Genomic DNA, 23,252 nt, shown 5'->3' with positions numbered 1-23,252 from the left:
GCTATGGCTGGGGCCAGGGGTGGGGTGGGGAGGAATGCTGTGTGAATGCTAATAAATACGGGGCTCTTTTTTGGGGTGAGAAAAATGTTCTGGAATTAGATAGTGGTGATGGTTGCACGACCTAGTACATTTATTTTATTTTTTTATTTTTTTTATTTTTTTTTTTGCCGTACGCTGGCCTCTCACTGTTGTGGCCTCTCCCGTTGCGGAGCACAGGCTCCGGACGCGCAGGCTCAGCGGCCGTGGCTCACGGGCCCAGCTGCTCCGCGGCATGTGGGATCTTCCCGGACCGGGGCACGAACCTGTGTCCCCTGCAATGGCAGGCAGACTCTCAACCACTGCGCCACCAGGGAAGCCCCCTAGTACATTTATTAAGAGCCACTGAATTGTACACTTTTCATGGTATGTGAATTATATCTCAAAAAACAAACTTTTCATGGTATGTGAATTATATCTCAAAAAACAAAAAAAGAATCCAAGGGTGATGGGCTTCAAAATCTGAAAGGTACCTAGGGTTCCCTGAGGCTTTCAGGGGAGCCTGAGAATCCCCTGTACAAGGTCTCTCAGCTAACAAGTGGCAAAGGCAAAGCGTAAGGCAAAGTTTGTCTGCCTGCTTTTCTTCCGTCCAAGGTCAAGTTCAGTCAGTCCCCTAACTCAGCAGCAATGCTCCTTAGCTCAGGCTGGCTGCTCTCCTCCTAACATCTCACACAGGCCCTCTGCCCCGAGGAGTCGGTGTCCGGGTTAGGACGCCACAGGAGTAAAAGAGGATGGGCACCGTGGGCCTGAGCCACCCTTTGGGAGGTTGGGGGAGCCCTGCGGTGCTGCTATGGACCAGGGTTCAGGGGAGCTCAGAGCCACAGAGGGAACAAGGTCTTTGCATGATCCCAATACCTTTCCTTTGAAGCTCTGGTTACAACATGAATTATTATTATTAATTTTTTTTTTTTTTTTTGCAGTATGCAGGCCTCTCACTGTTGTGGCCTCTCCCGTTGCGGAGCACAGGCTCCGGACGCACAGGCTCAGCAGCCATGGCTCACGGGCCCAGCTGCTCGGCGGCATGTGGGATCTTCCCGGACCGGGGCACGAACCCGCGTCCCCCGCATCGGCAGGCAGACTCTCAACCACTGCACCACCAGCGAAGCCCTGAATTATTATTTTTAACTAAAACATGTTAATGGAATATTTTAGTCTTATAATAATTTTAAAATTACCCCATATTCTCTACATTTTACAATTAATATATATATTAATTTAAATAGACATTCATCTTTTGTTGCAATAATTCTTTTCTTTAGTAATAGCTGTAATATTCTCACGTTTAGCATTTTTCTGCAATAATATAAACATTAGCAATGAGAGAAAATACTTCATCCTTGCCGCTGCTGAATAGTGTAGCAACTGATGTTGACAATCACACGATGATTCCACTTGTCCACTTAAAAGGTTAAAATTACACTTGCAGGGCTTGCCTGGTGGCGCGGTGGTTGAGAGTCCGCCTGCCGATGCGGGGGACACGGGTTCGTGCCCCGGTCCGGGAAGATCCCACATGCCACGGAGCGGCTGGGCCCATGAGCCACGGCCGCTGAGCCTGCGCGTCCGGAGCCTGTGCTCTGCAACGGGAGAGGCCACAGCAGTGAGAGGCCCGCGTACCGCAAAAAAAATTACAGTTACATCTGTATCTTTAATGATTGCCTATGCTAAATAATGTATATCTGTTATTGGATGATATAACTTTCCTTTTCTGCTGTGATACATATTTTAAGCTTTTTTCAAATGTTGAGAGTGTATTAAATCTTTGATATTCGTTTGTGTAGCTCAGAGTCTTAGAGATGGTAATTTACATGGTAATTAGAGAAATAAAAATAGATTATCTATAAAGGAAATGATAACGTTCTATTTTAAAATAGCCCATATTTATTCTGTAGTCCAGAAAGTATGAGGAGCAATTCTAGAGCCAGAAGGTAATTGTATGTTTCATGGGACTATTTTCAACAACATGAAATTATTTATTTGTCCTTTACCTGTTTGTGATTGTTCTCCCTCTAGATTGTAAGCTCCACAAGGATGGGGACTGTACCTGTCTTCCTCACCACCGTGTTGCACTGAGCATGCAGGACAGCACTCAAGCAACCTGAGGCAGAGGGAGAGAGATGAAGAGCTGAAGCATCAAGGAGAGCTGGATTTGTCCTTGTCTACTCAAAACTCACCACCTCATTCAGCTGCACAGGAGGAAACGGCTCCACGGAGGCATAGCGTCCCCTCTTTCTACCTTAGACGCAGTGAGCAGACCTTGAAAAGAAATAGGACTTTTGGATATTAAAGGGGTGAGGCACAAGATCTGCTAAAGAGAATCTGATAATGGAAGTTGGGTGTGGATAAAAGGGGAGTCCTGGGCCACTGGAAACAGGAATGATTAGAGCCAAGTCCAAGGCTATTGGCATGCTCTCTCCTATTTGCTTGATTAAGGGATTCATGGTGGCTAATTGCAGGCCCCATCCCACAGACAGAGATGGCAACCAGAGAGCTAACTCTTCCAGTCTAAGTGGTGATAGCTCTGTCTCCCTGATCTTCCAAATACATTCAAGCATTCCATGAAGTGATATCAAATGAACACATTTGATTCTCCACATTCAGGATAGCAAACTTGGCAAAGTGCCCACCCTCTGCTAGAGATTTAACATGCATCCCCTTGTCTGCCTCTCACCATAATCACAGGATGTAGCTCTCACGATTCCCAGTTTACAGACAAGGAGTCTGTTGAGTATGTGGGGAGTATGGATTAGTACTCAGGCAGCCTGGTGTCAAAGCTTTGCAGGCTTAACCACCACATCTTACTGCTTCCTGCTACCGTCGCCTTCTTAGTAGAACTCCACGGAGCTCCCTTGACAAGGATAATAGCCCAGCACCCCTGTGCTCTGACCTCAACTGTGACTTGTTTACAAAGCTGGCCCTGCACTTATCAGCAAGGGAGGTTCCAGTTCACAAAAGTTAGTAGATTAAAAAATAAAGCAGTTGTCAACAACTGCCTACGTGACATTTTATTTTGAATTTTCATCACATTGGAAACCAGTCCTGTTGTTCCCATTTTGTGAAAACAAGAAAAGCCACAAAGTGTCAGTGACAAAGCAGTCGCCAGGTCCTCTCTGTGATTTGGGCTCCTCCTGCTGTAAGAAAAGTTAAGTCATTGAGGATAAAGCCCTAGGAAAGAGTTATCACATTCCAAATATCTATCAGTGCATCAATGCATCTATCATTGCATCACTTACTTTTCCTTTCCCAAAACAGGACTTTTATTCACATCTACTTTGTTCTCCTTCAAAGAGAAACTGTATTTGAATAAAAGCATCAGTACCACCTGCAGCGCTTCGGCACGTGTACATGAAGTTATTTCTGAAACTGAGGACTGCGGGCTTGGGGCAAGGGAAGCATCTCCCGGCAAAGTTTCACCTGGGATGTTCTGAATTTCAACCTGAGCCCCTGCCTGTGACTCCTGTCTACCTTCAGTGCCGGCTCTGCAGAAAGGCTGCCCAGCCATGCCAGACTTTTCCGAGGCTGTCCCTGGAGGCAGGTGCCTGTGGAGATCCTTTATCTATTTAACAAACAGAATATGGTTCAAAGAAGGATGTAGGGCAACCTAGATACTGAAAGAAAGCAATGGGGAGAGACTGTCTTAGCACATCTAAAGCCTAGAGGCTAGAAAACTAGAAGGATAAAGGAAGAGGTTGCTACAGGAAGACTTCTCCAAGGTGTGGGGACCTAGCATCAGCAAGGACGGGAAATCAAAGGGACACTTTCTCCCTTCGTAAAGCTGTGAAGCTGTGGCCTTCCTAAAGATGAAGCCCACACTGACTGTTATAAGGAGGGCGGAATGCGATTAGAACTTCATCTCTTTGCCTTGAACTTGCAAATAACAGTTCCCCCTGCCTGTTCTCTGAAGCTGGCTGGCCAGGTGCTGCAGAAAAGTGTTCCTTGTCTCTTCTCTGGATGGAAACAGCAGGCATAGGGTACCCTCTGAGGGAGCCCTGCCACCGAGCTGTAATGAACCAAGCCCCCAAGGCAAATGGTGTAAAGCCCAGGACTACCCTAAAGCCACTTTGCTGCCTGACTAAAGCCACGTGGCCTGAATACATTCAAAATAGATTCCTTGTGGAGAAAACCCCCTGAGATTCAACTCATGATTTTCCATGAAGGGAACGGTATCCTCGGATATCCGAAATAGGGCTTCTTAGAAGTGGAGTCGGGACCATCTGTATCTGAATCAGCTAGGGAACCTATTAAGAATTCAGAGTCCTGGGCCCCATCTCAGACTTACTAAATCAGATTTTCTGGGCGGTGGCACCTGGGAATTTGCATTTTGCAGATTTAGGGGATTCTGAGAAATGGTGGGGTTTGGGAATCATTGGACTTGAGAATTAAAGACAAACTCTTAGAAAAATTTGGCCCAGGTGAGACTACAAACATTTTCAGAACAGTATTTTTTTAAGCCCCCTCCTGTTACTATGTGAACAGGAGCTGCAGATTCAGTAGAGGACAAAGGATCTGTACACAGAAAGGTGGCATCCAATTCACTTAAATGTCTGTCTTGCTAACAGTGCAGTCTGCTGCTAAACGGTAGTTTGCCCTGAACAAAAGGAGCAGAGATGACGGTGTTGCAGGTGAATCTGACTTGTGCTTGCAATTGCCATGGAAACGGCAGCCATTATCGCTAGCTAGGATGCCCTCCCAGGCAATCCCTCTGTTCTATTTTAAAAGCTACTGCTTCTGCTTGCTTCAGATTGGAAATCCTTCCTTCTTGGGGCATGGTGCTGAGGGTTTATAAATGTGTATCCAAAAAAGAAGTAAATAGGGAATTGTGCTTTCCTGTCTCTCTGTTTTCTTCTCTTACGCGTCTTCCAAAAGCATCTCAGCATAATCCAAACAGGATGGAAATTCTTCTCCTCTCTTGGCCCAAATCTCATCTTGTCTCTGGCTTGTAGGGGAATAGGAGAGGGTGAGTTTAGGGTTGAAATAATTCATTTGCCTTTCTCCTTTCCCTTCTTAATCGGTAGGCCTAATTATACATGCATCTGCACCAGGATTTTAATTAAGTTGAAATTTTAAAACATTGTTTATTTTACACTGAGTGAAGGGGAAATTTTAAAAGGATGAATATGAGGGGAAACAATGCCACACTTTTGTTCTAGAAACCAGATGTTAATGTTGGGCATGCCATGCACAGTCAGCGGTGTATCTTACATTATGAATTGAACATTTTATCTTTGCCTAAAAATGGTAAAATGACAGCAGCTACAAGCATATGGGTTTATCATATGCTATCACACGGGAAACAAGGCTCCAGTGGCTATGTCCTCACCAAGGGAACTCTCCTCATTCCAGAATCAGGCCTTCCCCCTTCCAGGCTCCGAAACCCAAATGCTCCCGGAGTACATTCATCTCCTCAGGGGCAGACTCACATCCATGAATCCCCCCAAACGGAATGTCAGATCGTTCACTGACAATGAGAAGTACCTCTCACAGGGACGGGAACACATATATTGTATAACCAGTCCTTTCTTCCCCGGTTGGTCAACACAGGGGAAGCCAAATAATATAGTGGTCAAAATGCTGTTTTGTTCATTTACAATCACAAAAAATAAATAACGTTATAAAGAATAGGATACTAAAATCCCTCATAACAGCCTCATTTCTGTAAGCAGAACCAGAGAGGAAGTCAGATAATAATCAGAGATCGCCTAGAGAGCAGGAAATCAGAACAAAGAGCTCTTCAGTGCTTAAAAGCATTAGGCTGACATAGCCTGATGCTTCCACCTACAAGATGTGATTGGTCTGGCCAGTGGGAGGGGATTATTCCCTCTGCCCTGGACAATGTTTTGGAGGCCCTTGCTAACTGTTCCTGGTCACTCAATTTCCTATGCTCCCAAGCTGATCACCATGTTCCTGATTTTCATATTATTTCTTTGATTCAGCTTAACATCAGTCAGGATACTGTCTCTGTGGACTGGGACTGGGGGTGGGGGAGGCATTGTCTTTTAAAAGGCTTTGCATATTCTAGGTTCTGTATTCTGTGCTAAGCTGTGTTGATCTTATAGTTTAACTGTGTGCCAGCTACCTTATTTCAATTTCTTAAGAGTAACCTCTCTGACACTCCCAATAGGTGGGCAACATATCTGAGTACACTTACATTTCTTCAGATTTTCAAGCTATCCCAGCTTGTATTTGAGAAGACAGTAATAAATTCACAACACATCTCTTCCTTAGCGTGGTTCTGATAGTGAGCTGGGCTGAGCCACTTTCAAACGTCATTACAGGGGTATCGTCGGTTGCTTTAGAGTTGCCACCCTCCTTCTTGTCCTTGTCTGTCTTCTCCCCTGGTTACCATGTGTCCATCACCAGTCACCCATTAGGTGAATGCTTGTATCCTAGACTGAGAGGAAGGGCTAGGGGCAGCTGGGGGGTTAGGAGGGTAAAGCAGAGGCTGAGCAAGGACATGCAGATGGAGACATAGGTCCACCGGGCCACTCTTTGGAGGCACAGCACAGAGACCAGTTAGAGAATTTACTTCAATTTGTTCTATTAAAATGTTTATATTTGTTGAACTGAACATCTATTGCATGAAGGTACATGATTTTGCACCTAACTTACTGGTATTTGGATAAATTCTAGTAAACGGCAGGAAAGAGGGAACAAGCACTTAATATAACCCCTAGAGGCCGGTTGCCCTCTTTAGGTTACTAGGGTAAAGGAGCTGGGGACTCGAGTTCTGAAACCTTTAGCCTGGAATGAAACTACCATCCGGAAAGGAAGGATCAGGGCAGGGCAACAAAACAGAATGTAAAAAAACCCCAAAAAACAAAAAAACAGATAAACAGGACCACGCAGCCTGTTACCGACCCTCCCTAACCTGTCCCCTACAAGGGTCCTGCTGCTGCCCTCTGCCATTCCAGCCAGTAGAAGACCCAGCTCCGTTTGGGACAGGCCGTGGGCGGGGCTGCTTTATAGGATCTCATTTTGGGGGGTGGGGAGGGGGCGGAGTTCTCCTGGGTTTAGAGCATGCGTGTTGCTCACGGGCTCCAGACGGAAGTACGCCGTGCAGGCCTCTGCGCAGGGCCCGCCGCCCGTGTTGCATAGCAGTGTCCTGGGCAGCGCGTTTCCACACGGCCCGCGGGAGTCGAGGTGTCAGGCGCTGCGGTTCTGCGTTGGGAACTCTAATCCCTGTTAGATGCAAGGCCTCTGCACGCGGCCCCCTAAGGCAAGTGAAACTACACGAAGCCCAAAAGAGGAGGTTAGGCCTTCTCACCTAGGTTCCATTTTATTTTTCCCAGGGACTCCAGTGGGCTTTGCCGGTGACAAATGTGTAGATTCCGTAAGAGATGTGTGCGGTGAGGGCATCAAGGGGTGGGAGCCTCTTTGAGAGGTCCAGACATCACCTTCCCCTGCCCTTGGACCCTTAACTCTACTTCGAGCTTGTGGGTCTCCTGGGCTGAAGCAGAGGCCGCTAGCTCTTGGCTACCGGGGCACCGTTAGGGTTTCTGCATGGAAAGTGTGAGCTCAGCATTCAGCCTCCACCCTGGAGAGACAGCAGACTCCCGGAGTGGCCTTCGTGGGGCATTTGTGGGGCTCTGCAGCAATCTGAAGGCATGCAGAATCCCAGCCTGGGCTTCTGCCATCTCCAGAAAACTGGGGATCTCACCTGAACGAGGAGAGTCTTAAGATTCTGCTGGAAGAGTCTGAGGTTGTTTAACTTCACTCGCTGTATTGAGAGTCGTGCTGGTCCAGGCTGATCCCGAAGGAGACAACAACAGGTTACTCTATGGAGCTAGTGGGGGCTACTCTTCAGGTTCCAGAGTAACCCCGGGAAGGAAAAGATGAGATATGCCCCGGGATCTACCCAAAGTTAAAACCTAGGACTTAAGTTGAGGCAACCCAGATAAGCAAAAGGACAGTTTACCAATTTTAGGCCACAAAGATCCTAGCGCCTTAAATTTTGCAATGTAGAAACAAGATAATGTTGGATAGGATTCAGGATTCCTGTAATGGATGTTAAAAAGAGTTGATTGAATAGACATTTTCTGAACTGTTATTAAACTTCTATGTAGGAAGGAAGGAGGAGGAAAGGAAAAGTGGAGAGACTGGGAAATGTTTTCTCATTTGGAGGTACCAGAGTTTTATTTCTTTTTTAAGCAGAACCATTGGAACTACCCAAGTCTACATTGACTAATTGGTGATAGTATATATATATACACATATAAATGCGTGTGTGTGTATATATGTATATATATATATATATATAGTATAAATATATATATAATGTTTTAACTTGGAGATATAAAAAAGCTAGGCATATACCATGAAACAACATCCAAATAAAAGTGAAAGGGGGTAAGAACTCCAGAATTTGAGTTTAATTACTAAGAAAATGTCTACTTGAAAAGCTGTAGTAGCCCAATACACAGGTGAGTCCTTCTGTAAAGAAATCAGTTATGGCATTAAAACCATTCATACATCTACACACTCTAGTTCTGCAATATTTCCTATTGCAAGTAAATTCATATTCAAAATTTTAAAACTGTCTTCAGTCCAATTAAAAAAATAAAAATGGTTTAAAACTCACTAATTTAAAACAAAGCAGCTACACTGGAAAATTCCATTGGTTTACAAAGACAGTCCCCAATTGAGGATTTTTTTTACTTTACAATGGCGTGAAAGCAATACACATTCAGTAGGAACCATACTTCGAATTTTGAATTGTGATCTTTTCCTGGGCTAGCAATATGCAGTGCAATACTCTCTCATGATGCTGGTGAGGGCAGGAACACAGCTCCCAGTCATGAAGGTAAACAACTGATACAACCACTCTATCCAGACAATTGTTCAGTTTTTCGATTTCAGTACAGTATTCAATAAATGACAAGAAATGTTCAACACTTTATTATAAAACAGGCTTTGTGTTAGATGATTTTGTGCAACTGTAGGCTAATGTAAGTGCTTTGAGCATGTTCAGGCTACGCTAAGCTATGATGTTTAGTCGGTTAGGGGTATTAAATGCATTTTTGACTTCTGATAGTTTCAACTTACTATGGGTTTATCAGGATGTAACCCCCTCATAAGTCCAGGAAGATCTGTCTGTATTTTCAAACTTGAACCATTTGAGCTATCTAGCTCCACATGAACTAAATGACAGAAGCTAAGGTTTCTAGAGTGGATGATGGTGTCTGTGGGTGAAACCCTTTTCATTCAGCTGCTTGGGAGGATCCATAGCCTGATGGGCAGCCCCTACCCTGCTCACCTGAGAGCAAAGACTATGAGCCACAGCCCTGCCTGCTCAGTGTCACCCCATGCAGAGTGTCACCTTGAAGGGTCCTTCTTACATTACGGCAGAAGAAAGCCACACTAGCTACTCAGTCTCTCCTTCTTCTGTATGAACAGACAGCTTAGGATTACCAGGCATAAGAAGAAAACCAGCAACAAGAAAGTGAGACCAAGATAAGTAATTGGAAAAACAGAAATAATTCAGGAAACAAAGCAATTTTAATGAAAATCCTCAGAGAGATTAGCTGTCCTTAAACCAAGGTGAAGATACTATAAATAAGGAGCAATCAAAAAACAGAATGAACCATTAGAAATGATTAATTACTAATATTTTTAAAAATGTAATAGAAGAATGGAAAAGTCAAGGACATTGCTCAAACGTTAGAACAAAAAGACAGAAATTTTAAAATGAGATAAAAGTTGAGACAACTTTATGTTTTGTATATTTTACCACAATAAAAAATAAAAAAAAGTTGAGACGACTAATTCAGCAAGTCTATCATTCAACAAATCAACTTTCAAGAGAGCACAGAGACCATGAAGAAGACGAAATTAGCAAAGAAATAATGGAAATCTTTTAAAGCTATGTGGTCACAAATCTTCCAGTTGAAAAGATCTATTAAATACCTAATTCAAGAATTTAAAAATACTTATTCCTAAACATGTTACTATGAAATTTCAGAACACCAAGCATAAAGAGAACATCTTCAAATCTTCCAGAAAGTAAAAACAAGTCAGCCACAAAAGAACAAGCCAAACTAGCATCTGATTTCTTATTAGTAACAGTGGGTGCTGGAAAGCAATGGAGCTATGCTCTCAAAGGTCTAAGAGCAAATAATTTCCAATCTGTTGTGGACTGTCTTGGACTATGAATCTGTATATTTCCTGTGTGTTTCTTTAACCTCTTTACCTACTCATGTGAACCCCTAGGATCCATTTTCTTCCACTCAGTTCTACTCAGATAGGCATGAGTCACCCACTTTGGAAGCAGCAACAAAGACTATAAAATTAAAAGGAAAAAGCCTTTGGACAGAGGACCAGACGGAAAGATACATCTGCATGCTTGAAGGGCTAGTTTTTCCACTCTAAAGCCTAGATAAAATATGGACCAGGAAAGGGAAGAAAAAGGCAAAGGGACCACTTCAGAAAGGAATGAAGAAAACTCTAAGAGAGGAATTGGCAGGATGGGGAAAGCTTTTATGACAGATGTCACTTGGTTGCCTGGAAACTGATTTGGTGCTGGGCTGTCCACACTGGCTGCAGTCTCTAGTGAGAAACTCCACCCTTTTTGTCAATAGATGGTCATCATCCATTGAGTGTCCAGTTTGATGGGGCACTCATTCGTATGGGTGGATTATCCACTCTCTGATGGTGTACCTAAGATATTTTGTGGGATGTTGGTAACATGAATATATCAAGACAGGGTTGGACAAAACCAGTTGAAAATTGCACTGTTCTGGTTATACTTGAATACTATACCCAGGCAAACTATCAAATGTGTTAACAAAACTGAGATACTTTGAGACATGCATATCTCAAATGTTTTATACTATTTTTAAGAAGTTTCTTGATCTCTTTTTGCAAAATGAGGGAGAGAACCAAGAAACAAGAAGTTATGGGATTCAGGAAACAGTAGATGCAATACAAAAGAGCAGTTAAGGAAAGTCCTGGTATTTCCAGAATGATAGCTGTAGTGCAGGTCTAGGTAAAAAGCAATTCCTGTAGAAGTAGGAGGATGGAGTTCTCTGGACAAAAGGGAGGTCTTTGAGAGGGTGATCTTGATGGAAAAGATGGTGTATGGACAGAATGTTTGTGTCCTCCAAAATTCATATGTTGAAATCCTACCCCTCAGCATGATGGTATTAAGAGTTGGAGTCTTGGGGAGGTTATTAGGATTAGATAAGGTCATGAGGGTAGAGAATGGGATTAGTGCCCTTATAAGAGTCATGAGAGCTTGCTTCCTCTCTCTGTGCTCTCTACCATTAAGGATACAATAAGAAGTTGCAATCTGCGGCCTGGAAGAGGGCCCTCAACAGAACCCAATGGCACTGGCACCCTGATCTTGGACTTCCAGCCTCCAGAACTGTGAGAAATAAGTTTTTGTTGTTTAAGCCACCCAGTGTGTGATATGCTGTTATAACAACCTGGTCTAAGACAGATGGTATGATGGAATAGAATTTGTCAAAGCCAGTGCTTTAAGAAAAAGAGAGAGAGAGAGAGAGAGAGGCATTTAGAAACTTAAAAATAAAACTCCACAAGAAAAATATATCTAAATATGTGGCAAACTCAAGTACATAATGGTTTTTAAAAATTTCTATATTATAAGAAAAGAGAACTCCATTTGACTTTCTTACAAATTTCTAAACTGTAAGAAAAGAAATCCTCCTACCGGTGCTGAGTTTATATCATTTGGCTCAGTAAAGAAGTGAAAATATTTCAAGCACATAACTTGGGCGAGCATTTGCACACGCCTAATAACACAAAAGTTGCTTTTTTGGCTTGCAAGGAAGACTTGACTGTGGTAGCAGAACAGAATACAAATTGGTAATCTTGATAATGTAAAAGGTAAAAATGACAAAAGGAGGGCCATGGCAGGAGGAGGAAAGCTAGAGAAAAGGATGGAGAACGATTTTCTTTTTATAAAGCTGGGAGTCAATAGATAATGCTGAAAGTTGATGACACAAGAAACAGGTTGAAGTAAATTATTTACAGTCACAAAGATAACCAATAGAAGAACCGGGGGGGGGGGGGGGGGAAACAAGATAGACATCTAGCATTGGAAGGAGTGGAGAATAGTATCAAATATGAGAACTAATACAAATATTTTTTAATATTGACTGTCTTAGTTCAGGCTGTTATGACAGAATATCATACAATGGCATTGGGAGGTTTAAACAACAGAAATTATTTCTCATATTTCTAGAGGTTGGGAAATCCAAGAACAAGATACCAGCAGATCTAGTATCCGGTGAGAGTACTCTTTGTGGTCTATTGGGGACTGTATCCTCATGGGAGAGGGGGAGGGGAAAGGGAGGGGGCAGCAGGGGGAGAGAGAGAGAGGAAGGGGGAGAGGGAGAGAAAGTTCTTTCCTCCTGTGTCTCTTCTTATAAGGGCACTAAGCCCATCTTAACAGCCCCACCCTCATGACCTAATTAGTCCCCAAGTGCTCTACCTCCAAATACCATCACACTGGGGATTATGGTTTCAATATATGAATTTTGAGGGGACACAAACATTCATTCCATAGCATCAACTATGGAAAGTGAACCTGAGGCTGGAGAGAGGTGGAGAGACTATTGTTTATTGTTGTATACTCCTCTATGCTCTTTGATTTATTTTGAGCAAATACTTCTTTGATTAAAACATTTTAGATGCATTTCAGGAATCACCTCCTCTGTGAAGCCTTCTCTGACCTCCCTCTACTAGCAGAGCTGGGCATTCCTTATGCTCTGGTTGTACTTATACCAGATGTTATGGCCTAAATTGTACCCCCTCAAAATGGATATGGGGCGCTCTAACCCCCATGTGACTATATTTGGAACTAGGGCCTTTAAGGAAGTAATGAAGATTAAATGAAAAACAACAAGGTCCTACTGTATAGCACAGGGAACTATATTCAATATCCTGTAATAAACCATAATGGAAAAGTATATGAAAAAGAATATGTATGTGTGTATATATATATATATATATATATATATATATATATGACAGTCACTTTGCTGTACAGCAGAAATTAACATTGTAAATCAACTATACTTCAATAAAATAAATTTTTTTAAAAAAGGTTAAATGAAGTCTTAAGGGTAGAGTCCTGATCCAATAAAAACTGGTGTCCTAGTAAGAAAAGGAAGAGACACCAGAGCTTTCTGCCAAGTGAGGACACAGCAAAAAGGCAGCTGTCCCAAAGCCAGGAAGAGAACTCTCACCAGAACTTGACCATCTGACCATGATGGTACCCTGATCTCAACTTCCAGCCTCCAGAACTGTGAGAAAACAAATTTCTGTTGTTTAAGCCACCCAGTCTATGATATTTTGTTGTAACAGCCTGAGCTAATACACCAGATTCTACTGCCATGATTTGATACATTTGTCTCCTCTTCTGGATTATAGACTCCTGAGAGCAAAGCCCCATATTAATATAACTGCCATATATTGAGGACTTACTATGTGCCAATCACTGTATGAGGTACTCACACCTTACAACTTCATAACATCAAAACTATTATCCTCATTTTACAGATAAAGAAACTAAGACTTGAAGAAATTATGTGGTTTGTCTAAATTCGTTAGAATCCATTTATACCTGGCTCACACCACCATACTGCCTTCTGTCTTCCGTTTCCTTGCCTCCTAGCAGTTCCTCACACATAGCTGGTTTTGCGAGGTTGTTTGTTAATTTCTTGGATAAATGTATTCCAGTGTCATCAAGGGAAAAGCACTTGTCTCTCCTTACAATAATATATTCCTGAACTTAATGTTCTTGAACACTCCCATCTCCCATAATAATAAAATTAAATAAAATTTAAAATCCCCTCCTCCAGACAGATCCATCTATGTAACTTGCAGAGCTCAGTGCAAAATGAAATTACAGGGCCTCTTGTTGAAAAATTATTAAGAATTTCAAGAGCTTCCAGGTTGGTGAACACATGGAGACTTGGGGAGAGTGGTGCATCATGGAAGCGCCACGCTCCTTCCCACATACATTGCCTTATGCTTCTCTTCCACCTGGCTGTTCCTCAGCTAAATCCTTTTATGATAAACTGATAAACATTGCCCATTCTGGACACCCACTTTGCTTTATTCACAGAACAGCTCACCCCAGCGATCTCTCCGCAGCAATATGTTGAGATCCTCCTTGTTCATTTTTCAGCCTCAGAGTCCTCCACCGGGTGCCTTGTCCACCCAGTCCCTGCTGATGGACATTTTCCCTGTTTCTAGTCTTCTGCTATTACAATGAATTAAAGAAAAAAAGAAAGAAAGAAGTTCACAATGGCAACAGCAGAGCATTAAGTGAAGTGCAGGGCCCTTCTACGCACAGGGCCTTGTGTGAATGTACAGTCACATGCCCATGAAGCCAGTCAGCCCCACCTGCAACATTTTCCTCTATCTTTCTTTTGAAATCAGTCATAAGTCTAAGTTTCTAGCCATCACATATGCAATTGTTAGTCACACAAGAGCATAGGTTCAGGTAGGTTGAGGGTAATTGTGCATCACAGACCCTTTTCTCCTTTGTTTCTCTGTTTCCTGGAAATGGTTCATTTGTCTATCAAGAACCAGCACTTAACACTAATTCAAAAAGATACATGCACCCCAATGTTCATAGCAGCATTATTTACAACAGCCAAGATATGGAAGCAATCTAAGTGTCCATCAATAGACAAATGGATAAAGAAGATGTGGCATGTATATATACACATACACACACATATACATACATACACAATGGAATATTACTCAGTCATAAAAAAAGAATGAAATTTTGCCATTCGTAACAACATAGATGGACCAGGAGGGTATTATGCTTAGTGAAATAAGTCAAACAGAGAAAGACAAATATTGTATGTTTTCACTTACATGTGGAATCTAAAAAATAAACAAAATGAATATAACAAAACAGAAACTCGCAGATACAAACCAGTGGTTACCAGTGGGGAGAGGGGTGGGAGGGCAAGATAGGGGTAGGGGATTAAGAGGTACAAACTGTTGGGTTGGCCAAAAGGTTTGTTCATTTTTGTCCATAATATGGCTCTAGTAGCACTCAGTTGTCTTTAACTTCATTCGAAACAGTTTTGTTAGATTGTACGTGACAGCTGTCATCAGCGTGCATTTAAAAAAAGACATCAAAATTGGTAGATTTTTGTGTAGCCATTTTAATGAAGATGGAAGAAAAAAGCAACATTTTCAACATATCGTGCTTTACTATTTCAAGAAAGGTAAAAATACAACTGAAACGCAAAAAAAAATATTTATGCACCTTTATGGAGAATGTGCTGTGACTGATCAAAAATGTGTCAAAAGTGGTTTGCGAAGTTTCGTGCTAGAGATTTCTTGCTGGACGATGCTCCATGGTCAGGTAGACCAGTTGAAGTTGGTAGTGATCAAACTGAGACATTAACTGAGAAAAATCGACGTTATACCACAAGGGAGATAGCCGACATACTCAAAATATCCAAATTAAGAACTGAAAATCATTTGTACCAGCTTGGTTATGTTAATCACTTTGATGTATGGGTTCCACATAAGTTAAGTGAAAAAAACCTTCTTGAGTGTATTTCCACACGTGATTCTCTACTTAAACGTAATGAAAACCTTCCATTTTTAAAACAAATTGTGAGGGGTGATGAAAAGTGGATACTGTACAATAATGTGGAGTGGAAGAGATCGTGGGACAAATGAAATGAACCACCACTAACCACACCAAAGGCCGGTCTTCATCCAAAGAAGGTGATGTGTATATGGTGGGATTAGAAAGGAGTCCTCTGTTATGAGCTCCTTCCGGAAAACCAAACAATTAATTCCAACAAGTACTGCTCTCAGACCAACTGAATGCAGCACTTGATGAAAAGCGTCCAGAATTAGTCAACAGAGAATGAATAATCATCCATCAGGATGACGCAAGACCGCATATTTCTTTGATGACCAGGCAAAAACTGTTACAGTTTGGCTGGGAAGTTCTGATTCATCCACTATATTCACCAGACATTGCACCTTTGGATTTCCATTACTTAGGTCTTTACAAAATTCTCTTAATGGAAAAAATTTCAATTCCCTGGAAGACTGTAAAAGGCACCTGGAACAGTTCTTTGCTCAAAAAGATAAAAAGTTTTGGGAAGATGGAATCATGAAGCTGCCTGGAAAATGGCAGAAGACAGTGGAACAAAAGAGCGAATACGTTGTTCAATAAAGCTCTTGGTGAAAATGAAAAATGTGTCTGTTATTTTTATCTAAAAACCAAAGGCACTTTTTTGCCAACCCAACACTATGTATAAAATAAGCTACAAGGATATATTGTACAGCACAGGGACTATAGCCAATATTTTATAATAACTATAGATGGAGTATAATCTATAAAAATTTGATTCACTATATCGTATACCTGAAACTAATATAATATTGTAAATAAACTATACCACAATAAAAATAAAAAAATAAATAAGATACAAAGATGTAATGTACAGCACAGGGAATAAAGCCAATATTTTATAATAACTTTATATGGAGTATAATCTATAAAAATATTGAATCATTATGTTGTACACCTGAAACTAATATTGTAAATCGACTATTCTTCAATTTAAAAAAAAGAACCAGCACTTGAGAGAGAGAATTCTCAATAGACATGCAGAGCTGCATTAGTCAACAACAAAAAGCAGTAGTGGAATGTGATAAATTAGCAATGGGAGTTGAATGCCTATGATCCAGATTTTACTCCAGAAAGGGGAAATACATAAAACTCCATATAAATATATTACAAAATTGGAAGATATATTAATTACAGGAGATGAAAACATTTGGCCCATTGCCTCACAATCTAATTCATCTTTGAATACATTCAGTTGTTAACATCAAAGCTGCCAGCCCTGGCAGAATTATTCCATATGAGGTGCTCCATTCTCAGTCAGTGGTTTGGAGTTTTTAAACAAGGAATTGCCAATCCAGTGCTTCTAGGAGCCAGACAGGTACTTGGATAAGTGAGGTCAGCCAACTGAGGACTTGGGAAACTGGAGACCACTTCGGGGCCTCTACTGCAGCTGTTCCCCTGGTCCAGTTGACTCTTAGCAGTGTGGACTGATATGGTCTGAGCTTCTGAATTTTCAAGCAAACCCAGAAATGAGTTTTTCCCAAATTGTAAATGTGTAAATGTTAGCAACTAATTTTAATAATTAAAAGAAAAATATGGTCAAATAAGAATTGTCTGGGGGCTGGAAATGGTCATGAGCCCTTAGCTTGAGCCCTCCATGACAAAAGATTCATTTTATCATACAGAGTTCTGAGACAACTAAGTTTGGACTAGCGTCCCATATACAAATCCATCACTCACAGGAACGCTTGAGTGGCTAGGTTGTTTGAGTTAGGAAGAGCAAAGAGCCTAAGCCAGTGGTTTGCAAACTCCACCACTCCAGAGGACATTTGGCACTGTCTGGAGACATTTTTGATCGTCTCAATAGGTGGGGATGCTACTGGCATCTATCCGGTGGGTAGAGGCTAGGGATGCTGCTAAATATCCTATAATGCAGAGAACAGCTCCACAACAAATATTCGTCCAACCAAAATGGCAATAGTGCTGAGGCTGAGAAATCAGCTCTCAGGCAGTGATTCACCCCCAGAATGTGGCTCTCAGGCCAAAGCTTAAAATGCAGATCCCTGGGCCCCGACCCAGGCTACTCAGTCTAATGCCCTGTAACACCCAGATATGTGCATTTTAGAAATCTTCCCAGGTGATGTTAATGCATGCCATAATGTAAGAGCCATTGAACTGAAATAACCGATCTAAAGACTCATTTATATCTAGAGAGTTACCATGGCATGTTTAGCAAGGATGCATGTTTAATGATAACAGAGAAAACTTTTAAGCTGCAAAATACTGCACAGACAAAGCAATAGTATCAGAATAATCCACCCACAATCACAGCCTGTTCCAAAAAGATAGGAGTTATAAAGAAGAAAAACTGTCATCACATCTTTACCCTCCAAGTACAGATCATTTCCGAGAGCGCTGAAGATATTTTTTAAGTTTATCAACATGAAAAACAAAACAGCTATAAAAATCACAATTTTAAAAGCAATCTGTATTCCTCAAGCATTGCAAATTGAAGCATTTGAAATTAGGATATGGGAAATTAAAGAGAATATATTATAGATGTCCTTACTGCCACCTTCAATACATGTCATAGCAATGGGAAAACTAGTTTAAACTTTATAAAGCAACTTATATGTAAGTTTGTTTTGTCATTTTCCGTTAACACTAAAAATGTAAATTTTAAAAGAAACACTGCCTGGAGCCCTCGCTCACTTGTGGGGTGTATTAGAAGCATCCCCATTCCAGAAAGGTCAATAGATACTCTTCCCTTCTTCTCTGTCCAGTTAAGTCCCTACTAGAGTGAGCTGCTGTTATTCACAGAACTGCATCCCACCCCTGGAAGGTCAGGCATGTGTAGTGGTCATCATCCGTAGTGGACATAAATGGAAAATTCAGCCCAGAAGCATAAGCACAGTTAAGGAGAGATTTGTCCCTGGGCTGACGCAATAAGAATTTCAAGGCTGTAAACCCAGATGAAAGGACTGGGAGAAGTAGCTTCCTGGGTAGTAAAATCATTGCCTTGTATGCTAGTGTAAGTTTTTTCTGACTTGGGGCTTATATAAAAGGCATCTTTGCAGGCTGACAAGACCACTGAATTCTAAAAAGGCATCTAGAAGGTAAAGCCTTATGTGGAGAGCCTTCCCACACTCTGGCAAACTTACCTTGTTTATAACCTTTGTGCTGTCCTTTTTCACTGCTTTTGGGGGAAACCAAAATAAAATTGGCCATACCTAAGCCAAATTGCCTATCCTCAAACCCAGATGAGCTTCTGTGGTCTGGACTAACTCAGAGTGAGGAAAAAGGTTGAGAGACATGGCTTACCCTGGGGAGTAGAGGTATAGGGGCTCACTCCCGGAAGCAGCACTACTACTTCATGTCCACAGAGGAAGGAGAGCCATCAAAATCCTTAGGACATTACATAAAGAAAACACTCTTGAGTTTACACTTAAAAAAAACAAAATCCTTAGGATAGAAAAGACAACCCTCCGGGGCTTCCCTCCCCTCCCAGCATCACCCTAATGACATCCTTGATAATCACACAAGGCCACCCAGCCCCTTATTCGTACTTGGGACTCTCATACCGCCTCTCAATGCCTGTCCGTCATTCTGTTCAAGGCTCTCTACCTCCCTCCCCAAAAGATAGATACTCAGGGTTCATTCTGCAGAGTTCTTTCAAGTTGAGATGAATGTGATAAAACTCACTAATGTGTGAAGAAAGCAATTTGTTACCTCTATAGGGGTTCAGAATATATCACCCCCAAATATGCCACTTTGGCATCCTGATTATTTTGAATTAAGGTACTTGAGAGACAGCTGGTGCAAGAAGAACACTTTGACCCACCTACGTCTCCCTGAAAGAGAAGAAATGTCCCATGTGAAAGGTACCCTGTACCAGGAGGGCAGAAGGCATCCCTGGTAAGTCACCAGAGGCAGGGCATTTAGGGCCAACAAGGGCAAACAAGGCAAACTTGTTACTTCATCGTTTTACTATTTTGTCTTGTCAATTCCTCACAAATTGTTTCCTTGTCTAAAAGGTATAAAAGTTTCCTATTTTGGTCACTTCTTTGAATTTCATGTCTTTATGTGGCTCCAGCACATATGTCCACATGTAATTAAATTTGTTTTTCTTAATCTGTCTTTTATTACTAGGGATTCTCAGTCAAGCACCTAGAAGGGTACAGGGAAAATTATATATCCTCTCCTATACCTCCTCCCAGAGAATATTTATATCTTAGAAGCTGTTAATAACAGAAAAGTGATACTTAATCCAACATAACTGATCTGTAAAGTAAATTTTCAAGGACCAAATCTCCCCAGTGGAGATCTTACACCCCTCAAATCATCTTGGGTAGTCAGAATGTGAGCCATGGAAAGATGGACCTTGTAAAGACAAGTCAGTTGGTGAGTTCTCCATCATTCAAATCCATCAAGAAATGGAGATGCCCTTTCCCAAAATTATGTTTGAAAACAGAAAAGTTAGATAGCATTCTACCTGGAGCATACGGTACAAATTCCTTTATCTTCAAAAACAAACCCAGCAAATTCCCAAAGAGAGTGCACTTCAAACTGAAAAAGCACCCAGTCATTTTCCATTGCAGGGAATGAGGGGAAATAAGAAAGACTGTCTCTCCCTCGGCCTCATTCTGAATCAGCTTGCCCATCTATGAAGCTGAACTTCTCCTATGCAGATAGCACAGATATCCGTTGTCTCATTATCTAATGTCCCTCTGCTAAGACTAACGATGGTTTTAAAGCAGTCTGTTACATAAGGAAGAGTTTTCTATTATTATAATAAATATTAAGTTACAGATCTGAGAATGTGGCAAAGTATTTTCAAAACCACAAAGAGACATCAATGAAAAAGAGCTGCAGCTCGATAGAAAACGCTAGAGCATTGAGTCTCTGTCCTGCTCTAAGCGCCAATTCCTCCCCTTCAGGTTGTGTGGTCCCAGCTGAGGCAGGGAAAGGTAGGCTAAACAGCCTTTAATAGTTTACAGCTGAGGACCATTTAGATCTCAAGCTTTCTCTCAAAAGAGAAGAGCCCAGGTGGCTTGGGGTAGTGGGTCAAAGATGAATTTTAATCTTGAGTCAGAAGACTCATAAGAAAGTTTAGCTATAAAGTATGGAATGAGTGCTATGCCTGTCATTAAGGAAAAAGGTAGCGTGAAACGAAGGAAAGAGAGATGTAGCCTTTCAGTCCCAGTTCTGTCACTAAGTTATCATCATTCACTGGAATGTAAGCTATATGTGGGCAGGGACTTTCTGTTTTACTCACTGCTATATTCCCAGCACCGAAGTGGCACATATTAGGCGCTGAATAAATATTTACCAAACGAATCAATACATTATTGCTGTCTTGAAGAAGTCAAACAGACAGCCCTTAGGGACTATTTCTTCACTGATTCTTTCTCTATTTGCCCCACAGCACTACTGCCCTTGTCAAAAGAGCATGAGGCATGAGCAGCGTGTGTGGAAAGAAGCTGATGAGGTGATGCCGGTGATGCCCTGGAGGAAAGTTGCAAGGCCTGAAGGTACAGTTGGGGAACTTGGGTGGCAGGTCGACTGGTCAGAAGGGAAGGGCAGCCTGAGCTACCTGTGAACGCAGAGATGCCGAGGTTGGAGGAGGAAAGGAGAGCTGCCAGGGCGGCAGCAGGAGCTGACCAGAGGGACTTTGTTGAAGCAGAGCAGGAAAGCTGTTGAAGCAGCCAGTCTTCTGCTGGCTTTGGCCGAGGGGCTAGTGGAGATGAGCCATCAGCTGCAAATGGAGCCAGTGGAGGAGAGGGAGAGCAGAGGGAAGTTGAAGAATTAAGGCAGACTGGTCAAAACGGAAGGCAGGCGGATATTGGACTAGCCATTTTTGCCTTCCGTAAAAAAGGAAAGGCAGGCGTCCCTGGTGGCGCAGTGGTTGCGAGTCCGCCTGCCAACAAAGGGGAAGCGGGTTCGTGACGCGGTCCGGGAGGATCCCAGGTGCCGCGGAACGGCTGGGTCCGTGAGCCATGGCAGCTGAGCCTGCGCGTCTGGAGCCTGTGCTCCGCAACGGGAGAGGCCACAACAGTGAGAGGCCCGCGTACCGCAAAAAAAAAAAAAAAAAAAAGCATTTGTCTTTAAATTTGGTTTTTTTAGGAAACAAATGGTAAAATATATACACTGTGGATTCTGAATTTCCCCATCACAGAGTGTGAATGTGTTGGTTCGGTTTCGAAGCTCCTGAATATATTCTTTGGGGTGGGTGACACTGTCCTTGTTATCTCACGTGGAGGTGGGAGGCCTTCCACCAACTTCGCAAATAATGGCAACAAACCTCCATGATCCCAAAGCCACCTCCATGGTGGTATCGGATGTGTTTCAGGTACTGGCCTCTCCCTGAAGTGGACTCAGCTGTATATATTCAGCTGGATCTGAATTCCACATGGTGGGATCTGAATTCCACATGGTGGGATCTGAATTCCACATGGTGGGATCTGAATTCCACATGGTGGTCTCTCACTGCCATATCTTGTGCTTCTAAGAGAACCTCCTCCATTATTTGGGCCCCTTTTTCGTCACTAAATTCCAGCTGAGCTAAATCCTGGTCAGTGGACATTCCTCGAATCAGTTTAGCCAAATACCACATCTTGTCTTTGCTGTACTTTGTCTTCGACAAATGTAGATTTCAGCTGGCCTCTGAGGAGGTCCTTCAGGTAGTTGTGGAGGATAAACAATTTTTTTCTCCCATTTTCGAGAAATTTCAAGAGAAACACTGGTGTGGATATGTGATTAGGGTAAAATGTTATGAGATGAAAGGAACCCCAAGACCAGCTTCCCCCTCAGATTCTGCATCCATAACACATCCAAACGTTCCAGTCTTGCCACTACCATCTTTCCTGGAACCCGTAAGTTGTTTATTTGGGAATGTGATTCTGGGGGCTATAGGGCAGGACAGGAGAGGGGAACAGGGAAGGAGGGAGAAACAATACAAGGATATGAAACTGAACTGGCCATTGCTAAGGACATGTGGTGCTCCATCCTGACCAGACCTTCTGAAGAGCTGATGGAAAGCACCTCTGAACTGTCAACAGAGGAGAGGACATGGGGAACGGTTGTTAATTCCCCCACGCTTCTGGGCTGTGCACAGGTCGGTTCCCACAGGCGTCCCTTGCCTCAGCATCATCAAAACCCCAAGGCCAGAACTGAGAGGTTCACTGCACAGGCTCAAGTGCATCCACACGAGGTCCATCAAAGCCCACAGGAAACTGGTCATCACAGCAGTGGCCAGATAGGAGGTGGGGCTGGGAGGTTTGGACGTGGGGCGCAGTCACACCTGGCTTCTCTCTGATCTGCTGGTGCCCTGCCTCTAAGTCCAGTTCACAGAGTTATGATCAAGGTGGTGGCTAGTTGCAATCTTTGCAAGGACTTGACATAAAGGGACTAGTGGGACAAGCTGCAGCTAGCTTACAGGCCATTGTTCATATTTAAGACTTCCCTCCTTTGCCATAAACTGACATCAGTGGTTCTCAAATTTTTCACAATAGAAACATCTGAGCAGCTTTTATAAAGTCCTTAGCCTAGGCTGTAACCCAGATAATAAACCAGTGTAGTTATCTAATTAGAAAATTAACATCGATAACAGCATTACCTAATTTACAGACATTGCTCAAAT

The 23,252-nt window shown here is 42.4% G+C and overlaps 1 pseudogene; it reads right to left on the bottom strand.

Moving 5' to 3' along the window:
- Window positions 1-2,042: 2,042 nt before the first annotated feature.
- On the bottom strand, window positions 2,043-22,471 carry LOC114901850 (annotated as a pseudogene).
- Window positions 22,472-23,252: the final 781 nt, after the last annotated feature.

This window comes from Monodon monoceros, unplaced genomic scaffold, assembly GCF_005190385.1.
Source record: "Monodon monoceros isolate NGI ecotype Baffin Bay Population unplaced genomic scaffold, NGI_Narwhal_1 Super_Scaffold_2, whole genome shotgun sequence".
Lineage (NCBI taxonomy): Eukaryota > Metazoa > Chordata > Mammalia > Artiodactyla > Monodontidae > Monodon > Monodon monoceros.
The sequence above is the reverse complement of the archived record's forward strand: the minus strand, read 5'-3'. Positions and strand labels throughout refer to the sequence as shown.